Genomic DNA, 12,732 nt, shown 5'->3' on the forward strand with positions numbered 1-12,732 from the left:
CACAGCAGCCATACCCTGGTGAAACTTTCTTGACAGATGGCATAAACCAGGTTAAAGGTAACCAACCAAGCCATAAATTTGTTGGTGAGTTGGCGGGGGAGGCGGGGACTCTATCCAAGCATGTGAAGACTTTCTCCAGTAGAATGGGAAGATGAGAACAATTTGTTCCAATGGCTATGAAGGCTGTTGAAGAAGGCATTGGGGAGAACTTAGAGCTTGAGCTCTAAGTGGATGACCAAAGTCATCCACTGCATCCCAGGCTACTGACTATCACCTTGACTTCTGTCTTGCCACTGGACTTCCATGACTCAGGAAGCGTGAGACTGATGACTTTGTATTATTCCACCTTACTTCTTCTTCTTTTTTTCTTTTTTCTGGGCAGTGAGCGTTAAGTAACTTGTCCAAGATCACACAGCTAGTAAATGTCAAGTGTCTGAGTCTGGATTTGAACTCAGGTCCTCCTGAATCCAGGGCCAGTGCTCTATCCACTGCACCACCTAGCTTCCTCCTCTGCCTCACTTAACTCCAGTTTACATATTAGTCAAGACATGGCCCTTGATGTCATTGGTCCTCCTTGAAGATAAAGGATGAACAACATCTTGGCAAGAAGAATAGTCTCTCTGCATCATGACTCCAACATTTTCCTAGTCAATAATCTCTGTTCTAGAATTTCTACCTTGTGTTACAGTTCCTGTTCATCTCTGGTCTCACAGAACTCTTCTTTGGATGGCAGGATTACTCTACCCATCTCATCTCTACATGGTTCTTACCAACTCTAGGTTCAGTCATGGCAAATACAAAGATTCATATATTTCCCCATTCATCCACATGCACCTCGAACTTGAATGAACATTCTTCACAAGTTTGAGAATCTGAGAACACAGCAAAACTTCTCTCCAGTTGTCTCGAATCCCTGTAAATCTTTCTGGGGCACTTGGCATCATTATTCATGTAAGGAAGGGGGTTTCCATTCCTACTCTAATTAATGTAATTACTAAAAACCCAGACAGCTCAATTAAGACAATCAATCAAAATGTAAACAAGATGTGATCAAGTCCTTAATTTGAAAGAAATAAAGTGCTTTGATCATTGGATAAAGACAGATGCTGCTACACAGGAAATATCTTGCTACTGGCTAAAAGGATCAGCCCCAATCTGAGACTGTATAAAATAGCAAGCTAGTTCTGAATGGAACATTCCAAGTAGCAGGCCAGTCTGGAGGTGTGAAAGTTCCAGTCAAGCCCCTGAGAGGGAACCATGTAAGGAGAGGATAGAATTTCTCTCTCATTCTCTGCCACTAGTCAATCCTATGAGTTTGGCAGAACCAACCAAACAGAAGCCCACTGTCAACTGAGTCCCACCAACAGCAGTAGCATAGTCATACTGGCTAACTGTTGAGGAAATAATCCATGCCTGCAGACAGTGGAAAAGCAACAGCTTCAGGAAGGGAGACACTTCTTGGCAAAGAGAAATATCAGCTATGATGTCTAGAAAAGCACTGATCCTCAGGAGCCCAAAGGAGAGCTATCTCTAGGAGGAACTTTATGAGGACTCCATAAGCAAAGAAAAAGACTTCCTGAATTTTTAAGGTATCCATCTCACTATATTCTCTCTTTGTGTACCTCACCACGATTGTACTTTAAATTTGAGCCTATTCTCCCCATAGGGCAGCTGGGTGATGCAGTGGCTAAAACACTGGCCCTAGAGTCAGGAGGAACTCACTAGCTGTGTGACCCTGCACAAGTCACAACCCTGATTACCTCAAATATGCCATATCCAGTCATCTTGATGTATATCTTGCCACCAGACACAGATCACTCTAGAGAAGGGAGTGAAGCTGGTGACTTTGCACAACCCTCCCTCATTCACTAAAACCACCAATGTCATGGTCCTCTTAGAGAATGAAGGACAGGGGCAACTAGGTGGCACGGTGGATAAAGCACTGACCCTGGATTCAGGAGGACCTGAGTTCAAATTTGACCTAAGACACTTGACACTTACTAGCTGTGTGAACCTGAGCAAGTCACTTAACCCTCATTGCTCCCGCAAAAAAAGAAAGAAAGGAAGGAAGGAAGGAAGGAAGGAAGGAAGGAAGGAAGGAAGGAAGGAAGGAAGGAAGGAAGGAAGGAAGGAAGGAAGGAAGGAAGGAAGGAAGGAGGAAGGAAGGAAGGAGGGAAGGAAGGAAGGAAAAGAAAAAAGAAAGAAAAGAGAATGAAGGACAAACAACTCTTTCCATGCACCTTGCATGTGCAAAAGTGGAGAATACCCTCAGTTTCATAATCTCCTTAGTAAAAACCCTTCCTAAAAGCTAATTCCCGGGCAGCTAGAGGGCACAGTGGATAGAGTGTCAGGCTTGCAGTCAGGGAGACTCATCTTCCTGAGTTCAAATATGGCCTTAGACACTTACTAGCTGAGTGATCCTGGGTATGTTGCTTAGCCCTGTTTGCCTCAGTCTTCTCATCTATAAAATGAGCTGGAGAAGGAAAGCACAAAACGATTCCAATATCTCTGCCAAGAAAACCCCAAATGGAGGCATGACGAGTCAGACACAACTGAACAACAACAAAAGCTAAGTCTGGCTGATAGTCAGTAAAAGGCACACAAGGGAAGTCTCATGGACAATAATACTAGAAAACCACAATTCCTCAATCCTGTATCACAACAGGTATATCACCTGGGGCCCTTCAACCTTTGAGTGTGACTGTAGATTGGGGGAGTGACCCAGGAGGGGGTGCTATACTCAAATTACCATCAGTTTATTCACCATACCTAAGAGAACAACATGTGGAGACTGATTTCTTCCCTAATATAACATCAAACAATGAGAGAACAAAAGAGGGGAAAACAAAAGCCTTCCAGTTACATATGTGTTTATCATGTATATTGGGCATGACAAAAGTGGGAAACAGACTGTATTTTCTAGAGTGCCTGGACCCAGAAACTCTATTTCCAAACTGTGTGTGTTGGTGCTAGGTAGCATCATAAGGGGACAATGACAGGAAGATTCTGAAAAGAGGAGGAAAATCTGGAAATGGGTTCTGAGTGGATGAGTATCCAAAACTAAAAGAATTTCCAAGAACCCCACAGAGCAAGAGATTGGGCCTGAAAAGGAAGAGATAAATCACAGCAACATGATACTAGCAGATCCCTTCAAGGGGTTGCCTACATGGAAGTCTGGTTGTCTCGTTTTGGTTGCTCCCATTTCAGAAACCTCAATCTGGGAGTTCTTTTCACTGCCTTTTCTGGTGGTAGTCAGGACTGCATTTGCATTCTTTCCATAACAAGTATTCATATATAATTTTCTATTTCTTTGCTTTGCAATTCTCTTCCAATTTGCTATATCAACATATGGCTTTTGCCTGGTCTATTAATAAGCTACAAGCTGATAACCTTTAAGAAGTTTCCAGGAGGGGCAGCTAGGTGGTGCAGTGGATAGAGCACCGGCCCTGGAGTCAGGAGTACCTGAGTTCAAATCCGGCCTCAGACACTTAACACTTACTAGCTGTGTGACCCTGGGCAAGTCACTTAACCCCAATTGCCTCACTAAAAAAAAAAAAAAAAAAAAAAAAAAGAAGTTTCCAGGAGAATGTGGGTAGAAATAGCCAGATAAGGTAAATCAAATATCTTTTTAAAAAATTTTGAGCCTATGATTTCATCACTGTGAGGAACTACTGTTGTGGAAACACTCTGCTCATGCAGGTTGGCAATTCCTGTAACTTATTGTCTTAGATGGGGAGCTGAGGCATTCATTAAATGACTTGCCCGGTGTCACATAGTATTTCAGAGTCAAGGCATCAATCTAAGTCTTCATGACTCCAAGACCAGCCACACTTACTCATGAGGTAAATTATAATTGCCAAAAATATCCTCACATTGAACCCTAATCTACGTGATTCCAGAGCTAAATGGAAAGCAGATAAGAAATGAGTGAAGAAGTTTCTTTCTTGGTAATCGCAATGGTTGAGTCCTACCTAAAGGCTTTGGAAGAAAGTAGAAACCAGGAAGGCAAATGCATTATTAAGAGATCTGAGAATTGATTCAGACATTCACCAGCAATGGTGAGGTATGCCCAAAAAGTCACCAAACTGTTCCGACCCTTTTGCCAAGATGTACCACTACCACCCCCAAAGAAAACGAAGAAAGAGGGGAAGGACCTGTATGAATCAAAACATTTCTAGCAGCTCATTTTGTAGGACCCAAAATTTGGAAACTGAGGTGGGACCCTCCTATTAGGGAATGGCTAAATAAATTGATATTTGGATGCAATGGGGATAGTATTATGCCACAAGGAATGTTGAAATGGCCAGTTTCAAAGGAAACTGTGAAGAACTGATGCAGAGTGAAGTGACTACACATAGGGGAATCATTTATAAACTTATAATAACAGTATAGAGAACACCTTTGAAAGACTTTAGAACTCTGATTAATGAAATGATAAACCACGAGTCCAGAAGACTGAAAATGAAACATCAGTCATCTTCTGCCAGAGAGGTGATGATCTTAAAATGTAGAATGAGACATATGATTTTGGATATGAACAATGTAGGAATTGTTTTTTGCTGGTCTATGAATATATGTATTGAGATCTTTTTTCTTCTTCAATTTTCTCAGTGGGAAATACAGATTAATAAAAGAAAATAATTTAATTAAAAATAAATTTAATTAAAATTTTCCCTAGTCCAGTCAATGAATTTACAGAATATAATGAGCAGGTACCAAAGACAATGAGATATTATATAAGTGAGTTTATACTTTTTTACTCTTGTTATGATGAATGAAGAACTTCTGCTTATCAGACTTGATTGAATTAGAAGGCAGTTGTCCATTAGCTGACCAGAGAATCAATTGCTTCCCTGCTGCTGGTAGCCCTTTAAAAGGCAAGACTCTCTCTCTCTGTGTCTCTCTGTCTCTCTGTGTCTCTCTGTCTCTGTCTCTCTGTCTCTCTCTGTCCTTTCTCATCTCTTTCTCTGTCTTTCTTCTCTCTCTGCCTCTTTCTCTCTCTCTGTCTCTCTCCCTCCTCCCTCTCTCTATCCCTCCTTCCCCTCTCCTTCCCTCTCTCTCTCCCCTCTCTTTCTCTCCTCTCTCTTTCTGTCTCTCTCTTTTCTCTCTCGCTGTCTCTGCATCTCTGTCTCTGTCTCTGTCTTTGTCTCTCTGTGTGTGTCTTTGTGTCTCTTTGTGTGTGTGTGTCTCTGTCTTTCTCTGCCCCACCCCACCACCACTCTGTGTGTGTGTGTGTGTGTGTGTGTGTGTGTGTGTGTGTCTCAGATGGCTCTGAGGAGTATTACCCCTGGCAGCAGAGAAGAGAGATATCTATGGAGAGAGGACCCAGCTCTTGAGAGGGGATCACTCTTTGCCTTTTTCCCTTGTGCTGCTACCAGAGGGCAGTGGAAAAGGGGGTAAAGATTTTTTTTCTCCTCTTTCCACATCAGCCATGGCATCTTGCCTTAGAACTATTGATACAATGAGGGACTGCACACCTAGCAGGGAGCAGGCAAAGGTATCAGGGAAGATATCTTTCAGGAGCATGACCTCTGTGAGCCAAGAAGGGAGCCAGCACTGGCTGCCAGGAGTTGAAGGCTGGATGGGGAAAGGACCAGAGAGCACAGCCAAGTGCATGCCCTGCAAAGATGCTGCACCAGGGCATTGCAGCATGAGAATATTACAAGAAGGAATGGACATAACCCTGCAATGCCCCACAGAGGTGTGACTTGTCTTGGCTACCTATGACCTTACATATGCACCTTTCTATTGATGTGCTCTATACTCGGGCCCACTCTTCCCACTCACTCTGCATAGCTGTGGTAAAGTTTGCCCCAGGCTTCTAGGTGTTGTATTAAATGTTTTATAAAAAATGGTGCTCACGGGGGCAGCTAGGTGGCGCAGTGGATAAAGCACTGGCCTTGGATTCAGGAGGACCTGAGTTCAAATCCAGTCTCAGACACTTGACACTTAACTAGCTGTGTGACCCTGGGCAAGTCACTTAACCCTCATTGCCCTACAAAAACAAAAACAAAAAATGGTACTCACAACACTATGTGCTTTGACTTTGATTTAACTGTATCTACAGGATGAATATGCAGGTGCACCAGTGGGGGCCTGTGAGCTATAGTCTTAGGATTACAGTCCCATAGAGTAGATTGAATCTTAAGGTCACTTCCCCAAGGAACCCAATCTACAAACATGGATTGTGGAATAACTCAGATAGGATGCTAAAACAGATTCATAGGATTGTGAACTTGAGGTCATCTAGTCTAACCCTAGAATGTTACAAAAAAAAAAGTTTAAAAAATTGTGACCTGCCCAAGGTCATAAACGGTAGTTAGTAGCAGACCTTGCTTTTAAACCTAGGTCTTTTGCTTCTAGGTGCACCACTTTCCACCAGACTGTGCCATACTATCCACCACATATTTCCACTCTTCCTGTTGGGCAGAAAAACAGTTAAGGGGACAAGAGAAGTGAGATAGATGTGATGTTTTTCCCCAAAGATCCTGGAAGTGTAAAGGCCCCAGAAGGAATATTTGTGGGGAGGACAATAATAAACTAGCTAATATATACAAGAACTATCATCATAGAGAGCCGCTGTTGCCTGCATGTGATGCTTCTGTGAACCAGGAAGCCTGATACTCTGATAGAGCTTCAAAGGGAACTATAAGCCTAAGCTAAGAACACCAGTATTTAATTATAAAGTATAAATTAAGGAACTAAGAAGTAGAGATGGTACACATTAAGTACAAGCTACACACAGATTTTTGTTCTTTTTTATTGTTTCCAAAGGATTATTTTCCTCCCTAAATTTAAACATAATTTTTAAATTTTATTAGCATATATCAATAGTAGAATATTTGCAAAAACTCACAAAAGACTTTCTGAATACTATGTTGGTATCTTTGGAGTGCCTCAAAAGATACATTGGTAAAGAGATAGGCTCCAAATTTGTGAAATGGGGGCAGCTAGGTGGCGCAGTGGATAAAGCACTGGCACTGGATTCAGGAGGACCTGAGTTCAAATCCAGCCTCAGATACTTGACATCTACTAGCTGTGTGACCTTGGGCAAGTCACTTAACCCTCATTGCCCCACCAAAAACCAACAACAAAAATAAGACAAATTTGTGAAGAAAACAGACTTTACCTCCTATTCTTAAACAACCTAGGACTGGCATGAAGGACTCCTGGGATCTGCTTCCAGTTCTGCCAGAAATTTGCTGTAAAACCTTAAGAGTGTGCCTCACCTTTCCAGGTCTTGTTACTCCCAGCTGTCAAATGGGGATGAGAGAACTGTGTCACAGGGAAGCTGTGAGCATCACATGGTAATAGACATCCATCAAATTGTGGTGACAGAAGAGACCTTTCAATTCAACCATCTGTTTCTTAGTATATGAGCTCCTTCAGGGAAGAGTATGTCTCACAGAGCCTAGAATGTCATAGAATAAATATTGAATGCATTCTTATTCACAGAGTCAGAGGAGGGATAGAAGGAAGTTTCTACCAAACATATTCAAAGCCACAAAATATAACCCCCTCATTTTATTTCTATGTAAACTGAGGCACAAAGACATAAAATGTCCACACCAGAGCCATACAGGTACTAAGAGTCTGAGATGGGTCTTCCTGACTCCAAACCCAATGTCCTATCCACTACACCCTACTGCCTGTCTGATAGAATTGAGTGATATAGTCTAACCTACCCCCTAAATTTAAATATAAGGAAGCTGAGGTTCAGAGAAGTAAAAGAAACTTGTACCAAATTGCATAATAAGTGTAAGAGCTGGGTCTCAAGTGACACTGCCTCCCCTTCCCTTTTCTGAGTTCTAGTTTCATTTTTTTTGTTGTTGTTGGGTTTTTTTTGTGTGTGTTTTTTTGTAGGGACAATGAGGGTTAAGTGACTTGCCCAGGGTCACACAGCTAGTAAGTGTCAAGTGTCTAAGGCCGGATTTGAACTTAGGTCTTCCTGAATCCAGGGCCAGTGCTTTATCCACTAAGCCACCTAGCTGCCCCATCCAGTTTCCTTTTATGTAAAATAAAGGAGTTATATTAGATAACCTCGAAAGTCCTTGTTCTTGGGTGCCTTCCATTGAACATCCTTTGTTCATAAGATAATAGATCTGAAGTTGTAAACATCTATTTAATCCTTTCCATTTAGAGATGTGGGAGATGAGTTCTAGAGATGTTAAGTGACAAGGATACAGGTAGTGACTGGGCAGGGCAAGGATTTGACTTCAGTCCCCTTAAATATTAGCTCAGTGCTTTTCTGTTAAGGTCCCTTTGAAATCTGAATATTCTGCATTCTACAGCCCCTTCCATTTCTAATATGCTATGGTCTAAGGTTCCTTCCAATTCTAAGATTGTTATTTTCCATGGTTCCTCCCAATTCTCACATTCTATATATATTTTAAGGTTTTTCCCAGTTCTGTCCTACATTCTAAGGACCCTTCAAGTTCTAACAGTTTTACCCCACTGCCACCAATTTGAGATATCCTCTTTATTATTTTGACCAGTTATAATTGCCTTCCTGTTTGATAGCAATTTCAGTTGGCAAATTAATTGGTTCTCCCTGCCAGGGCTGCAGGAATTCTCACATAATAGGTTTCCCAGAGTAGGGCTCGTTGGCTGCTAGGGTTCTGGCTGTCACCAAACTCAAGAGGAAGAGATTTCATTATCTGCAGTCCTACATGGGCAGATCTGTCACTCGTCCCAGGGCTTCATGAGGAAGCTCAGAGAGCAGCTGGATTCCTTCCCTCATCTGGCTTCCCCCTCAGATAGCTGATAATATTCTAATTGACTCCCCATCCTGGGAAGTCAGCATACTACACAGGTGTCCTAGAATAAGTGAGGATCAATAACTCAGTCCTGAAGTTTTTCTTTTTAAATTAGTTATTCTGTGATTTATGCTCATTTCTATTACAGCACATCCTGAAAACACAAGGCAGATTCAAAGGCTGGTGGCAGAGAGACAGAGATGGAGAGATGACAAAGCAGAAAGGAGAGAGGCCAGAGAGGAGAATGGAAAATAAAGGAGAGAGGAAAGAGGAGACAGAGGAAGGGGAAAGAGAGAGGAGTGAGGAGAGTGACAGAGAGATGGGAAGGAGGTAAGAGAGTTAGAGAAGAGGAATGGAGAGAGGCTAGTTGGAGAGATAGAGTCAGAGAGATGAAGAAGTGGGATGGGAAAAATAGAAGAGGAGACAGTGGGAGAGGGGAGAATAAAAGGGAGAGGAAGGCATGAGGGGGGAAAGGAAAATAGGTGAGACAGGGAAATGGTGGCACATGGAGGGAAGTAGAGACAAAATGGAGGAGAGTTGGATAGCAGAAAAATGGAGGTAACAAGGAGGCAAAAGGAGGAGAGAGAGAGAGAGAGAGAGAGAGAGAGAGAGAGAGAGAGAGAGAGAGAGAGAGAGAGAGAGAGAGAGAGCACAAGAAAAGAAAAAGAAGACGGAGCTTGTAAAAGGCCATTTTATACTTAGAGTGGACATTGAGATGAGTTTAAAATGAGCAAATTTTTGAACTGGGAGACAAGAATGCTACTGCCCCTTCTGTGATAATGGTGCCTTGAAAGTTAACTCCTTGAGGTTTTGGTGGGCCTCCTGAGCCTTTGTGGGCCACTTCAGGAGGCAGACATCCCTAGGCTCCAAATTCAAAGAAGATATACAGATTTAGATAGAAAAATCAACTCTGTACAGGCAAAAGAGAGCAGTGTTCCCATCCAATCCTCACTCCAATTCCCATTCCAGGTTATGGTATGGATAATAATGCTATTAATGTATAACAATAAACATAATGATAATGGTGATGATTTTGGTGATATTAATATGATAATGTGCAAAAGGCTTCCCTCAGAAGATTTGCCAATCCTGACCTCCAGCTTAAGATCAGAGAATCCACAGCCTTAATAATATTTTACAACATCTCATAGATTCTAAAGTATATTCGCATGATCACATTGGATATTTTGTGATAGTTCCTTGAGGCAGTAAAGGCAGTATTCTTACCCTAATTTTACAAATGAAGATACTGAAACAAAGAGAAATTATGCTCCAGATCACACCACTGGTATTTGGTGGCACTGGGATTAGAAATGAGTTCTCAGTGGCCTGAATCCTCGGTGTTATTGCTCATCGACCGACATTGTTGTGTTTCAGGTTACAATTAGAATCATTTCTTTTTTTTTCTTTTTTTTTTTTTTGTGGGACAATGAGGGTTAAGTGACTTGCTCAGGGTCACACAGCTAGTAAGTATCAAGTGTCTGAGGCTAGATTTGAACTCAGGCCCTCCTGAATCCAGGACTGGTGCTTTATCCACTGTGCCACCTAGCTGCCCCCTTGAATCATTTCTTAATAATTAGGTTTTAAGACTGGGACACAGTCTTTGTGAAAGGAGAAACAAAACCACAGTGTTAAACCTGGAGTCCACTGCAGTGTGGAAAGAGACCTGCATTTAAAGTCAAAGAATTTAGGGCTAATTTCCAGCTTCCTAACTTTAAGACTTTAGATAAGTAGATTTCCTTCTCTGGGACTTACTTTCCTCACCTGGAAAAGAATAATAATGATAACAACAATAGTTTTAAAGTTTGTGAAACACTTTGCAAACATATCATTTTATCCTATCGGCAACTCTGGGATGTAGAAGTAATTGTTATCCCATTTTACAGATGAAGAAACTGAGGCATAGAGCAGTTTCTCATAGGATCATACATCTAGAGCTCAAAAGGATTTCAGTGGCCATTTAGTCAATTTTTCTCATTTTACAGTTGAGGAAACCGAGGTCCACTGAGATGAAGTGCTCTGTCCAAAATCACATAAAGAATAAGTAAAAGAGGGAAGGAGTAAGTGAGAGAGCTCCTACTTCTAACTCCAAAGTCAGGACTTTTTTCACTACCCTTAGAATTTTCCCCTAATTCCAGCGGCTGAGGTCATCACCAGAATTCTATTTGCCGCAGACTCTGTGATATGTGGAAATTGGAGCAAAATGGGTAACAGGAGCACAGAGGAAGAGAGATGGCATTCTAGGCTCAGCAAAAGTTGTGAATAGCTGTGAAGAAGTGAGAAGATGTGGGCACATTCAGGGAAGCTAAGTACTTTAATATCCCTAGAATGCAAAATAAGTGAAGAGGTAAAACAATGGAAGGCAAAACTGGAAAGGGAGACAGCAGCCTGATTGAAGAGGGCCTTTAAATGCCAGACTTAGGAGTGTAGACTTTGATAATTAGTGAGGAACCACTGATGGGAGGAACATAGGAAAGTGGGTGTTGAAAGCAGTTGCAATCATTTCTCCAGGAATCACATTTTTCTCCTGGAGTAGAGTTTCAGGTTGCTGGGTGTTAAAAACAGCTTCCTTGCTTCTTAAGCGGTGAGGCTTCTGCATGGATCTGCTAAAATCATATGCAATGAGTCTACCAAATGGGAGCATTGTTTTCAATGAGAATCCTTCATTTCCCATTAACACTGAGTTATGGTGTCTGCAATGGGCTTGGAGTCTTCCCCAGTTTAACCAAAGATGATGAGGATAGCAGCAGGGCTGGGATGTGGCCCATAACGGACAGCAACCTGTATCCTCAGCCTCGGGGTCAAGGCCCTAATCTTGAGTTTTTGGATTTCCTTGGTCACTTTTCAGCACCAAAAGGAGAAGGGAAGAGGAGAGTGAGGCAAGGGATTGTCATCCGCGGAGCACTTGACAAGCACTGAATTAGTTTTTCCTCTGTAAAATAAGGCAGTTAGACTAAACAACTTTTAAGACTGCCCACCCTTCCCCCCCACCCCAACTCCCCACCTGAAATCTAAGATCGTTCTGATTGGTGCTAAGAAAGGCTGAATGCAAGGCGATGGGTTGGTTAATTATACTATCTCTGGGTCGGAAGGACCTTTAGACATCATCTAGTGCAAGCCATAGTTGAGTAAGGTTTCTTATCCCTACGTTAAATACCTGAGTACTGGATATCAGACCTTTCCAAATGGAAAGACCCCTCTACCTCCCAAAGCAGAACATTTTACTCTTGCATATTTCCCAAGGCTGGGAAGTTTCCTCTTACATCAAGATAAAGTGTGTCATACTCTGGTTTCTCTTCAGATTGCATCAATCTTTTGCCTTTTACTAAAGATTTCTGTGGAGAGGAACGGTTATGAGTTTGGAACCAATTTTTTGAAATCTTGCTTCGGCAAGGGAAAAATAAATTAATAAATAAACGAATGAATGAATGAATGGATAAATAGATAGAAAAATAAATGAATAAATAAATAAATAGATAAATGAATGAATAAGTGAATAAATAAATGAATGAGTGAATGATCAATGGGTTAACCTTTGATGGGTAATGCAAAATACGAATGAATGAACAAAGAATGAAGTTGCATATGGATGTCAGAGATAGGCTTCTGGGGCACCAGTAGTAAGGAGAAAAAACTCAAATATGAGCTCAGATGCTCTCTCAGCTTGTTACCTCTATGTTCTTTTCACTGGGATGGAAAACAATTCTCCCCAGTGGAGTGAACCTGGATAGTCCAAAAGGAACCTGAAATTTGTCAAGGACTTGTTCATGTGCTCTTATGTTGGGGGAGGGGGGAGGGTTGAGGCCGGGATGTCATTGAGGCTGTAGGTTGTAGGAAGAGCACTGACTACATCTTACTGGCCAGATAAGCAAGGGCAAGTGACTTCATCTCTCCAAGGTTCTGTTTCCTCATCTGGAAAATCATACCTACCACTACTGCTTCCTAGGATCAGGGTGATCTACAGGTGAGGATGACT

At 41.9% G+C, this 12,732-nt stretch overlaps 1 non-coding gene across 1 annotated transcript; it reads left to right on the forward strand.

Moving 5' to 3' along the window:
- Positions 1–12,037: 12,037 nt before the first annotated feature.
- LOC122737410 lies at positions 12,038–12,153 on the forward strand. Its single transcript, XR_006354250.1, has one exon. It is a non-coding gene; the product is annotated as a U5 spliceosomal RNA (small nuclear RNA).
- The last annotated feature ends 579 nt before the right edge of the window (positions 12,154–12,732 follow it).

Source organism: Dromiciops gliroides, chromosome 1, assembly GCF_019393635.1.
Source record: "Dromiciops gliroides isolate mDroGli1 chromosome 1, mDroGli1.pri, whole genome shotgun sequence".
Lineage (NCBI taxonomy): Eukaryota > Metazoa > Chordata > Mammalia > Microbiotheria > Microbiotheriidae > Dromiciops > Dromiciops gliroides.